At 38.3% G+C, this 12,365-nt stretch overlaps 1 non-coding gene and 1 pseudogene across 1 annotated transcript; both read left to right on the forward strand.

Moving 5' to 3' along the window:
- Positions 1-370: 370 nt before the first annotated feature.
- Gm26349 lies at positions 371-500 on the forward strand. The gene has a single exon (XR_003950760.1). It is a non-coding gene; the product is annotated as a small nucleolar RNA SNORA17 (small nucleolar RNA).
- Positions 11,049-11,746, forward strand: Gm9633 (predicted gene 9633; annotated as a pseudogene).

Below are 12,365 nucleotides of genomic sequence, written 5' to 3' on the forward strand. Positions count from 1 at the left end.
ATTAAAGATATCCTCAGTAGTCAGCCTGATATAGTGGCATATATCTGTCATCTCAACACTCAACAGCCCGAGGCAGGATAGTAAGCGCAACCTGGGCTGCACATCAAGACCATGTCATGAACAAGAGAAATACATCATAACAAAGACAAAACACAACTCAATATTCAGTTAACAACTAAAATACTATTTCAGTGTCAGGTACTGTTATAGACACTGGCTACAACCTTGGATGGTAGATGGTAGATTATTATTCTCAGGTGGTGTAATTCTAATTGGGACAAGGCAACTAGAGAACACCTGCTAAATGTGATTTCTATAACTGAAATGGAACTGTATTTTATGACAGTGACTCATTAAAAATGCAACATGCCCTGTTTCTAGAAGTATTACAAGTGTGTCTGCTGTGTCACATATGCATCAGTAGGTGGCACAGTAGAAAGAGGTTGTGTCTACACTCTGATATTACCCATGAGAATCTGAATGACTAGTAGCCTAACATTTCCTGAAGCGAGAAGGCGCGGGGGGGGGTTGGGGGGGAAGGGGGGGGTCTGAGAAGACCACAAGTCTGGCACCAGGGAGCTGGAACAGGGAGTTAGCCTGAGACAAGCACTAAAAAGGCCCCAATGGTTCCTAGGATGAGTAGCAAGCTGAAGACCAGAAGAACTCCTACTGGGACTGAGGGCCAAAGGTGGGAGTGAGCCTGAGACTAATCTTCCAAAGGGACACTTATGTGGGCCAGGGAATGATTGAGCCTGAGATGAACACCAGACCAGTGCCACGGAATCTGGACAGGGAGCTAGCTTCAGATGACTACCAGTTGAGCACGACAGAGGCCCGGTGGTACAGACCATACCCGAGATGACCCATGCCCAGCACCGTAATGTGCAGGTGGCACATATCACTCCTAAGAGCAGGCTTTGCGTGTGAGCCATCCCCAAGGGTATGAATGCAGGAGACCTGGACCTATGACTTTTCTCCCCTGTGGTGGCAAGGATGAGGGAGATACCCTACTCTCCATTCTCGCCTTATCACCTGTGGCAGGTAGGAGAGTTAGCCTGGGGTTATCAAAGCGGGAGAGCTGGCCCTGCCCCTCACCTGATGCAGCACTCAGGAAAGAAGGTCTTGCATCTCACCAGGGCAGGACAGCAGAGCTGGCCCTGGATGTTGGGGTTTCAGATGAGCTGGCCCCAAGGACAAGAACATGGGAGACCTGGCCCTGCCTCTTATCTGCTCAACATTGGCACTGACAAGGGAAACCCTTTTTCCTCTCCTTCATTCTTTTCCATCTATGGGAGAGCTGATCCAGGGAACATGAGAGTGGGAGACCTGGCCATGTCTTTCCCTGGTGACACCTTGACTGGGCAGCAGGGTAGAGGTAGTCTTGGTGTCAGGAGTTTCTGGTGAGCTGTCCCAGATGGAATGAGAGCAGGAAAGCTAGTGGGCTGAACAGCTCAGAAACTTCTCAGACCCAGACCCAGGGCTTTGAATTAGTTCACCTCAACATCTACCCCATGGGTGAATTTCTAGAATTCATGAAGGGGCCAGTCCCTGGATCTAAAATTGTAGAATCTCTATGACACAGGCCAACAACAAGGGTAACTGAGGGGAGTCCCAGTGAGGTACCAGTATCGATAGAGTAAAAGTCAAAGACCTCATAACAGACCAACGAGTCTTTGCAATGAACGTTGCAAGCAAAGAAGTATGAACAAAGTGGTTTACTAAAAAACACACAATGGCACATTACACTGCGTAGGAGGTTGTAATCATGGAGAACAGGTATGAGGGGAGGGAGAAATGAATGGAATTGGGATACATAGTGTGAAATTCACAAAGAACCAATAAAAAGTTAAAAAACAAAAAAACAAAAACAACAACAACAACAAAAAAAAAAAAACAATATGCCTCTTAGCTTTTCCTAAGTGTCTAATAGCTATTGAGTTATTTGTATTTGCTAATAAAGCTCAACTGCAATGGTTCTTAAACTTCCTAATGCTGCAACCCTTTAATACAATTCCTCATTCTGTGGTGACCCCCATCCAGAAAAGCATTTTGTTACTACATCGTAACTGTAATTTTTCTGGTGTTACAAATCATAATGTAAATATCTGGTATAATGGATATCTGGTATGTGACCCTAATGATAGTGTCTTTCAAACCCCGAGGCATTGCAACGCCCAGGTTGAAAACTGCTGCTCTAGTGAATCGCTGGATCTGTGTTGGAAGACCTCTGACATGAGCTTGGCAGATGAGAGATCGAGGTTGGAAATCAGGAGCTTACCTAATTAGACGTTTTCCCGTGAACTTAATTTTCCGAATGAAAATTACCATCATTTTAAAGAAAATGGCCTGAACATGTTGAAATGCCCCTCTATCAAAAGAAATGCAGCTGAAAATTTTCAGGAAAGACATTTAGAAATATGTCTTTAAATGTGAAGAAAAGTGAGAAATTGTAGATATTAACACTTGATCTTTTTAATTTTTGGAACAGGTCTGTGGATTGGCAATCTCACATTTCCTGAAAATTTAGAATGTGAGAGATATGTGTGATTTTGATGTGTGGTTTTTTTTTTTAATTTATACTTTTCTGCCTTTTAAAAGAAAAATAGCTAACCAATGTTACTTTTTGAGATTTTTCTCTAGCAGTAGTGTTCAGGATAAATTGAATACAAAAACAGGGAAGTGGCCCAGTAGATAAAGGCAATAACCATGAACCCTGATAACCAAGTTCTATCTCTAAGTTACAAATGGAATGTTGTAGTGCACATTGGTAATCCCAGCATTCCTGTGGGAAAAGAGAAGTGGGGACAGGAAAATCACTCACAAACAATAACAGCAAAAGGACAAGTATAGATTAAATTGTCTGTTGACCTCCACATGAGTGATGTGACATGTGCCACAATCTATAACCTCTAAATGTCCAGGATACACACACACACACACACACACACATGCACAGGCACACATCTTACATATGAATATAGACACATATCAAACATTTCCACTACTCCAACAAAAACTATAGTATATTATTAATATATTATCTATATTATAAAGTTCACAAACATAAATATATATAAATGCAAAAGTATTAATTACGTAGGTAACTTTGGAATTTTCTAGTAGCCATAAGTAAAAAGGATAAAGTTCAAATTAATTTTAATAATTTATGTTATTAAACTTATATCCAACGTTTTATCAGACATGCAAATAATATTTATTAATGAAGTATTTCAATACTTTTTTGGATGGTATAATCTCCAAGTCACATACACATTTTGTGTTTTTATGGATTTATTAATTTTTTATTTATGTGTATGTGTGAGTATTTGTGTGAGTTTATGTGCATCATGTGCGTGCAGGTGCCCATAAAAATGTCAAATCACTTGGAACTGCAAGCTACCTGGGAAGTGACCTTGGTTTCTCTTCAAGAGTAGTATGTGCTCTTAGTCGCTAAACCACCTTCCCAGGCTTTGTAATATTTATTGAAGATATGCCATAGTTTAAAGTAGCTATATTTGCAGCATATAGAAGTCAAATATTGTTAGTGCCCATAATGATGGGCAGTATAGCTATAATCTCCATGTAGATTTAGTGAGTAGGATAGTTTTAAAAACACATATTGAAAACCCAGAATTAGAGATTTGTTATCTGGCTTATGAATCATAACTTTAAAACTTTGGGCTTATAAATAATAATTGCTGACCATTATTGGATACATATCATGTGCCAAGCCTCATTCTTGGCTCTTTACTTTTATTATTGCATTTAATCATGAAAGTGTGTTGTCTTTCCCTATTAAACAGTGAAGGAAATCAAAGCTCTGGAAGGGTCCATTTTGACCAGTCACCAGTTTTTAAGGGGGAATAAGGTTGAGTCCAATTTATCTTTAAATTTGTGTTCTTGAGTATGGCAGTGTTCTGGCAAAGGTGAAGGAATGACTTAATATTTTACAATGCATAGTGCACCGTCAAAACATAGAGCAGAAGACTTGTCAATCAAGGGCAGTAGGTCCCTAATGTTTTCATCAACAATAAAGTTTGTTGAACTCAACTAAACTCTTAACCAACTATACTGAGTGTTCGGGATCCCAGTGTAGCCCCAAGACTTTCTCAGGGTGAACGTTTAAGCACAAAACCACGTCATGGGTTGACATACTTCACTTAATAAGAACAGTTAAACAGAAGCAGAACTACAGAAGCCAAAAGGCAAGGCCAGTACATTTTAACAACTTTCCCAGAAACCTGGACTTTGATGGAGTAGGTCTTTGGTTTTATTTTGACAGGTAGTACTTACTGTATACATACTTAGTTTTGTGGTCTGAATGGTACTTGCATCATGGAGTTAGTTATGGTAAACTTTGGACACCTATTAAGGTCTGGAGCCCTGTTGCAAAATGAAAACAATAAATTCATTGGGTCCCTCTGGAACATTGCTCCCTATCCATTTACTTCTAGTTCTTATGATATTCTAGTTCAATGATATTGAATATGCAGCTCTTTTTTTGTTAAACAATGCTGTAATTAATTATCTATGCAAAAAAGGAACTCTCAAACATCTGTACAACATTACAATATTTGACATTTCAGATCTCTCTTAATAATGAGTGTATACCCAGTCCATTTCCTTATTGAAGAAAATGATCGTGATGATTTAACACCTGAATGCATACTGCTCAATATAACCTGTGTTTGTTGATGCTCCCAAGGTCACTCGTAGCTGCTAAGCACAGAAGTCCACCTGCTTGTGCATTCCATTTAATTAAATCAGCTAGGAATTGGTGTTGTGGTTCTCCTATTTCCTCCATCTTTTTCTAAAAGGAAAGAAAACGGATCCATGTTTAAATGCTACCTCATTCAAAGAGCAGGGCACTTAGCCTGCCAATTTTCCTTTCTGGATTTAGATGATGAAAGGCTACAGAGTCTGAACAAGCTGTGATTATCTAGTTGCTCTCTTTCTTCCTTCTTCTTTCTTTTTCTTTCTTTCTTTTTTTTTTAATTTTTTTTTTGGCTTCAATTTAGAAATGGATCCTTGACCTACTTAGGGCTGTCAGTTAGACTGGGCATGATATTCTTTACTTTGCCAGTAATGGTTCTAATGGCAACTTTCCCTTCTCAGGACATCATGCTCAAGGGAACTCTAGACATTTATTGAGAGGATAACGGGTGTTGAAGACAAGGCAAGCTTTTTCTAGGGTGCTTGTTGCGCCTGACTAAACCAAGAGACTAAGTACTGAAATCTGAGAAGGAATCTAGGGCATCTCTCTGCTTTGACTGCATTATTTCATATGTAGCCTCAGCAACCACAATTAATGGAAGCCTCTATCCCACCTTTATCCCTATTTAGTTAGTGGAAAATAGAATAATAACCTTTTGCTTCAATTATTTTTTCTGCTGAAAATCAAGTTAATGTTCATTCATAGGAATGTGGCAGTGCAGGTCTAAGTGAGTTAGCATGCTAGTGTACTTCAGATATGCAAACAAAACCCAGCATCCACAGGCTCATTATAGGGGTATAATTCTGAGGAAAGGGCCTGGCAGTACAGCTACTTGGGAACATCATTCCATGTATGGCTTCTGTATTCTGCTACAAAACTGTATCTTCATGGGAAAGAAAGATCTGCATTTGGAGAAGTATCAGCATATGTCCATCGTGAATGCTAAAGGGAAGGCTGAAGCATCAATACTGAATAGGGTTACCATTAGGGTCCTCCAGTCTCAAAACGGTTCACATTAAACCTGTTACTTTTATTTTAATACACAGCTGCTTTTCTTTGTTAGGAAAACCTTGAGCCTTACTACAAGAATTATGATTTAAAGCTATCCTGAAGTTTCAGGCTAAAAATACAATTGTGTTATATCTTAAATATCCTGAAAGTATGTTTTCTAATACGTTCCTGTAGCTTATATATTACAGGTTGTATTTGAAAACATAAACATATTTAAAAGACTGTAGCTGTTCTTCTTGAATATTTATTTATTACAATGCATTGGATTTGCTAATCAGATACTGTATAGAGAAAATAGGTATTTATTGGTCTTATTATAATAACAATACAACTAAAACTAGCTCTGATCATTCCCGTTTCTGATCATCGGCTCCCACTCTACATTAACCAAAGAATGAGTCCTCTGAGCTTTCATGCAGGACACCATGATGCAATTATACTTAGGTTTTCTGTTTTGTCTCTGTTACCATCTGCAATCACTAGCCAAACTCCTTCAAACTACTCAGGAATAAAGAACCAAGAGTTTCTTCTGGTAGTCTGAGTTCAGGTAAAAGCATTGTCATCATTGTGTCCCAATTCATTTCTGTAGTTTATGCAGAGAGCTAATATTTATAAGTGAAAATTATACTTTTATTCTGAGATAATATTTATGAATAGATCATGTCAATAAAATCAATATGCTAAAACTAACTGGATATAAGCAACCCATTCTTGATATTTTAAAGAGCATTGCCTCCCACTAACAAAACACTGATACCTTCATATTGGAAGTCATTTTAAAAACACTCCTACTTCTGACTGGCATTGTTCTCTTCCTCTGTCCACCCTAGCCAGCATGCCATTTGTCAACATGTTTTATGAAACCCACTTAGCAAAAATTGTAGGACGCCTGTGAAATTTTAGTATTGCCTAGCAAACACAGAAGTGGATGCCCACAGTCAGCTATTGGATGGATCACAGGGCTCCCAATGGAGGAGCTAGAGAAAGTAGCCAAGGAGCTAAAGGGATCTGCAATCCTATAGGTGGAACAACATTATGAACTAACCAGTACCCCGGAGCTCTTGACTCTAGCTGCATATGTATCAAAAGATGGCCTAGTCGGCCATCACTGGAAAGAGAGGCCCATTGGACACACAAACTTTATATGCCCCAGAACAGGGGAATGCCAGGGCCAAAAAGGGGGAGTGGGCGGGTAGGGGAGTGGGGGTGGGTGGGTATGGGGGACTTTTGGTATAGCATTGGAAATGTAAATGAGCTAAATACCTAATAAAAAATGGAAAGAAAAAAAAATAAAAAAAGAAAGTTTAGAATGATAAGTTGAGGACTTAAAAAAAAACCATAACCTTCTGAATGTGCATGCCACAACAATGAAACACAGCAGGACTCATTCTTGCCATAAGTAAGTGTGTGTACCCTACTCAACTCATGTGAGGGCTCTTATATAATTTCAACCCTGAAACACATTTCTGTACATTGTACCTTTCGATTGCCACATAACTCATTGACCAGTTAAATCTTGACAAGTTAAATCTCTTGACAAGCGGATTAAAAGTACATTTCAAATGACCTCTAGAGATGATGAAATAATAACTTACATATAAGCATTTGGAATATTGAGCCACTCTCTCTGACCTCTTTAAATATGCCAGTTACAGTCATAAATACTTTAGTTCCCTCTCCCCCCACCCACACTTCATACTAAGGGACTATTATCATTTGTTTGAAAGGTTACTAAGTATCTGCATTTGAGTGCTGGTACTATTGAAAATGGGAATATTGAATATTTTAATGTTTTCGACATAGAAGATCATCATTTGATTCATATTCATGTCTTGTGCTGTATTTCTTACAGACTCTCCCTAGAGAAATTCCATCAGCAACAATTAGCAGCATTATTACATACTTAAAATGATTTTATACTAGCGAAAATATTTTAAAACTCAAGAAATTGGGCTTAGCTCTGATTTCTCAGTATCACATACAGGTTCTTAGCAATGATGTCATGATGAATGAGTGTGAATTTTCTATAACTTTTGATTTACTTTTTTTTTTTTTTTTTGGTTTTTTTTTTTTTCGAGACAGGGTTTCTCTGTATAGCCTGGCTGTCCTGGAACTCACTTTGTAGACCAGCTGGCCTCGAACTCAGAAATCCGCCTGCCTCTGCCTCCCAAGTGCTAGGATTAAAGGCGTGCGCCACCACGCCCGGCTGACTTTTGATTTTCTTAATCTCTGAACAAATGTGGCATTTTATTATAGTTCATCAGGTGATACCTTGAGTTGTTGTCTTCTCATTTTATGTGGGCAGATCCATATGGATAAAAAACTCATAGTATTTTTTTAAAAATATCCCACTTGACATTTAAATCATTAGAGAAATAGTTACAACAAAATATGTTGGTCAGGTAAATAACACCATAGATCACATGCTAAGTTATTGCTTAAGCATGTCTTGAAAAACCACTATGGCAAATACTGAAAATGTTATGAAGAACAACCCTTCAGAAACTTTATTTTTTGGTCTCAGGTCATAATTATATTTTAAAGAAAATTTCAAGCTTTATTTCAAACCTCACTGATTTAAAAATCTCAGAGAAAAAGCTGTGAATTACGTATTCCGAAGCTGTATAAATAATACAATAAATTAAAGTCATTTGAAAATTCTTTAACTACCTTTTACCCATGAGAATTTGAAACAGCTTGAAATAGAAGATGAAGAAGAAGAGGAGGAGGAGGAAAGAAAGAAGGAAAAAAGAAAGAGAGGAAGGAAGAAAAGAAAGACTTGAAGTCCTCACAATGAACACACCAAGAATAGTACAGAGTTTCTTGTCCATTATCCATTTTTACACCCTTAATAGGAAATCTTGACACATATAGCATCAATCAGCCTCTGGCTCTCTAAAACAGGAAAATGTAAAAACAAACCAAATCCAGAGACCCACATTTACAATTAAGTTAATTATATATATATATATGAATGTTTTTAGCATAACGAGTGGCTTTCTTGTATCTTAACAGACATAAAATTGAGGAACAGTTACTACTGAATATAATCTTAAGATGAAATGGAAACATTACCTATTTTAGAAAATTTCAGACTAAGTGATAGAATGTAGTAATAGCTTTTATTGAGAAAGTATGAAAGGTTGTGGTATAAAGCAGAGTTCAGTGTGAGTCTAAGTATTATGGGTTGCCATAGAAAAATAGAGTTTCTTTTAGGTTTTCATTCCTGTATTACTAGAAAAGACCCATCTAACTTAGGAATACCCTTAACTTGAATCAAAAGGCATCCCCGGAGCGTGTTGAACAAGTAGAAATAAAGTCAGGAGAAACCAGTTTCAATCAAGGAAGACTGTATATACATACAAAAATCATTTTGTTTTATGTGGGACATAATCTCACCTGTATACAGATAGTATAGGATAAGGAAAGAATTTCCAGAGGAAATTAAAACAGAAAGAATTATGTACACAGAACTTACAAAGGTTGGCTATGAAATATAAAACACTTGAATTAAAAACAAATGAAGAAATTGTTAATGATACAATTGATTATAGATATAGATATAGAGATAGAGATAGATAGATAGATGATAGATATAGATATAGATATAGATATAGATATAGATATAGATATAGATATAGATATAGATATAGATATAGATATAGATACAGTCTTTTTGTGTGTGTGTGTGTGTGTGTGTGTGTGTGTGTGTGTGTGTTTAAATACTTATCCTTGATTATTCATTAAGGTGTTGTGGGTATTCATAAAGTGTTCTGGGTAGTTCATTTAATTGCTCTGTAAATGGTTGTCATTAAGAAAGTCTGACCAGTGTGAAGGGTGTTGTTTCCCTAATTTCTTTCTCAGTCCATTTATCCTTTGTGTAGAGAAAGGCCAATGATTTATTTGAGTTGATTTTATATCCAGCTACTGCACTGAAGCTGTTTATCAGGTTTAGGGGTTCTCTGGTGGAGTTTTTAGGGTCACTTATATATACTATCATATCATCTGCAAATAGTGATATTTTGACTTCTTCCTTTCCAATTTGTATCCCCTTGAAGTCCTTTTGTTGTCTAATTGCTCTGGCTAGGACTTCAACTACTATATTGAATAGGTAGAGAGAAAGTGGGCAGCCTTGTCTAGTCCCTGATTTTAGTGGGATTACTTCAAGTTTCTCTCCATTTAGTTTAATGTTGGCTACTGGTTTGTTGTAGATTGATTTTATTATTATGTTTAAGTATGGGCCTTGAATTCCTGATCTTTCCAAAACTTTTATCATGAAGGGGTGTTGGATTTTATCAATGCTTTCTCAGCATCTAACGAGATGATCATGTAATTTTGTCTTTGAGTTTGTTTATATAGTGGATTATGTTGATGGATTTCTGTATATTAAACCATCCCTGCATCCCTGGGAAGAAGCCTACTTGGTCATGATGGATGATTGTTTTGATGTGTTCTTGGATTTGGTTTGTGAGGATTTTATTGAGTATTTTTGCATCAATATTCATAAGGGAAATTGGTCTGAAGTTCTCTTTCTTTGTTGGATCTTTCTGTGGTTTAGGTATCAGAGTAATTGTGGCTTCATAGAATGAATTGAGTAGAGTACCTTCTGTTTCTATTTTGTGGAATAGTTTGAGAAGAGTTGGCATTAGGTCTTCTTTGAAAGTCTGATAGAACTCTGCACTAAACCCATCTGGTCCAGGGCTTTTTTGGTTGGGAGACTGATGATGACTGCTTCTATTTCTTCAGGGGAAATGGGACTGTTTAGATCATTAATTTGATCCTGATTTAACTTTGGTACCTGGTATCTGTCTAGGAAGTTGTCCATTTCATCCAGGTTTTCTAGTTTTGTTGAGTATAGCCTTTTGTAGTAGAATCTGAGGCTATGCCAGTGCCTGGCAAATACAGAAGTGAATGCTCACAGTCATCTATAATATGGAGCACATGACCCCCAGTGGAGAAGCTAGAGAAAGCACCCAAGGAGCTGAAGAGGTCTGCAACCCTATAGGTGGAACAACAATATGAATTAACCAGTGCCCCCAGAGCTTGTATCTCTAGCTGCATATGTAGCAGAAGATGGCCTAGTCAGCCATCACTGGGAAGAGAGGCCCCTGGGTATTGCAAACTTTATATGCCCCAGTACAGGGGAATGCCAGGGTCAAGAAGCAGGAGTGGGTGGTAGGGGAGCAGGGCGGAGGGAGGGTATAGGGAACTTTTGGGATAGCATTTGAAATGTATATAAAGAAAATATCAAATAAATAAATAAATAAATAAATGAATAAATAAATAAATAAGAAAAAAAAGAAAGAAAGAAAGTCTGACCAGGTTCCTCTTTCCAGCCAGCGCCGAGCGATAGGCATCTCTCAGGATAACTGGCACAAGTGTGGCAAGACCAGGGTAAGAGAAAACCCTACCACGAGAAGTGGAAGTATGAGCTGGAACGGCCTGCTGCCAACACTAAGATTGGCCCTCTCCGCATACATACAGTCCGAGCTCAAGGAGGCAATAAGTACCATGCCCTGAGATTAGATGTGGGGAACTTTTCCTGGGCCTCTGAGTGTTGTACTTGCAAAACAAGGATCATTGATGGTGTCTACAATGCATCCAATAATGAGCTTGTACATACCAAGACCCTGGTGAAAAACTGCATTGTGCTTATTGACAGCATACTCTACCGACAGTGGTACGGGTCCCACTATGCACTGCCCCTGGGCCGCAAGTAGCGGGCAAGCTGACACCTGAGGAGGAAGAGATTTTAAACAGAAAACGATCAAAAAAAAAAAGTTCAAAAGAAATACAACGAAAGGAAAAAGAATGCCAAAATCAGCAGTCTTCTGGAGGAGCAGTTCCAGTAGGGCAAGCTTCTTGGCTGTATTGCCGTAAGACCAGGACAGTGTGTGTGGTAGAGCAGATGGCTATGTGCTCGAAGGGAAGGAGTTAGAGTTCTGTCTGCGGAAGATCAAAGCCCGGAAAGGCAGAGAAGTCTCGTTCATGGTACAAGAAAGGTGTTGGCTGTTCTATATGTTAAAAAAAAAAAAAAAAAAAAGGTCTGGCCAGAAGCCTACATGACAGTTTGATAAGACTTGACCGTGCATCTCCACACTGCCAGTTGAACAACTAGAATGCTGACTCCATTAATAGTTCTGGGTCTTTACTTTCTAGTAGGCTGAAGGAAACGTTGAAATCAGTGATTTCTCATTGCACGAATTCCTACTTTCAAAATGAAAACCAACTTAAAATTAGTCAGCATAATCTAATAAGCATTGCTTAATTAGAACACCAAGAAATGCCAAGGTGACTTTAACATCTCATCCACTATCATGTATTCCTCTCTGCTTTCCTTCTTCCCTCCACCTCTCTCCCTCTCTTTGCATATGTGTGTATGGGTGTGCGTGTGTATTTGTTTGTGCTTGGTCACATTGGTGTACATGTGTGCATATGCTGTTGAAGCCAGAAGTCGACATCAGGTGTTTTTCTTGATTGTCTGCCACTTCATTGATATAGGATCTCTCCGTGAAACTGAAGCTCATCAATTCTTGCTGGTCTAACTCACTTCTGTGTCCTGGTTTATGACTTGTCACTGCCCAGCAAATGATGAGATGGTAGATGGACCACCATGCAGATCTGGCTTTTCTGTGGATAC

This window comes from Mus musculus, chromosome 13 (genome assembly GCF_000001635.26).
Source record: "Mus musculus strain C57BL/6J chromosome 13, GRCm38.p6 C57BL/6J".
NCBI lineage: Eukaryota > Metazoa > Chordata > Mammalia > Rodentia > Muridae > Mus > Mus musculus.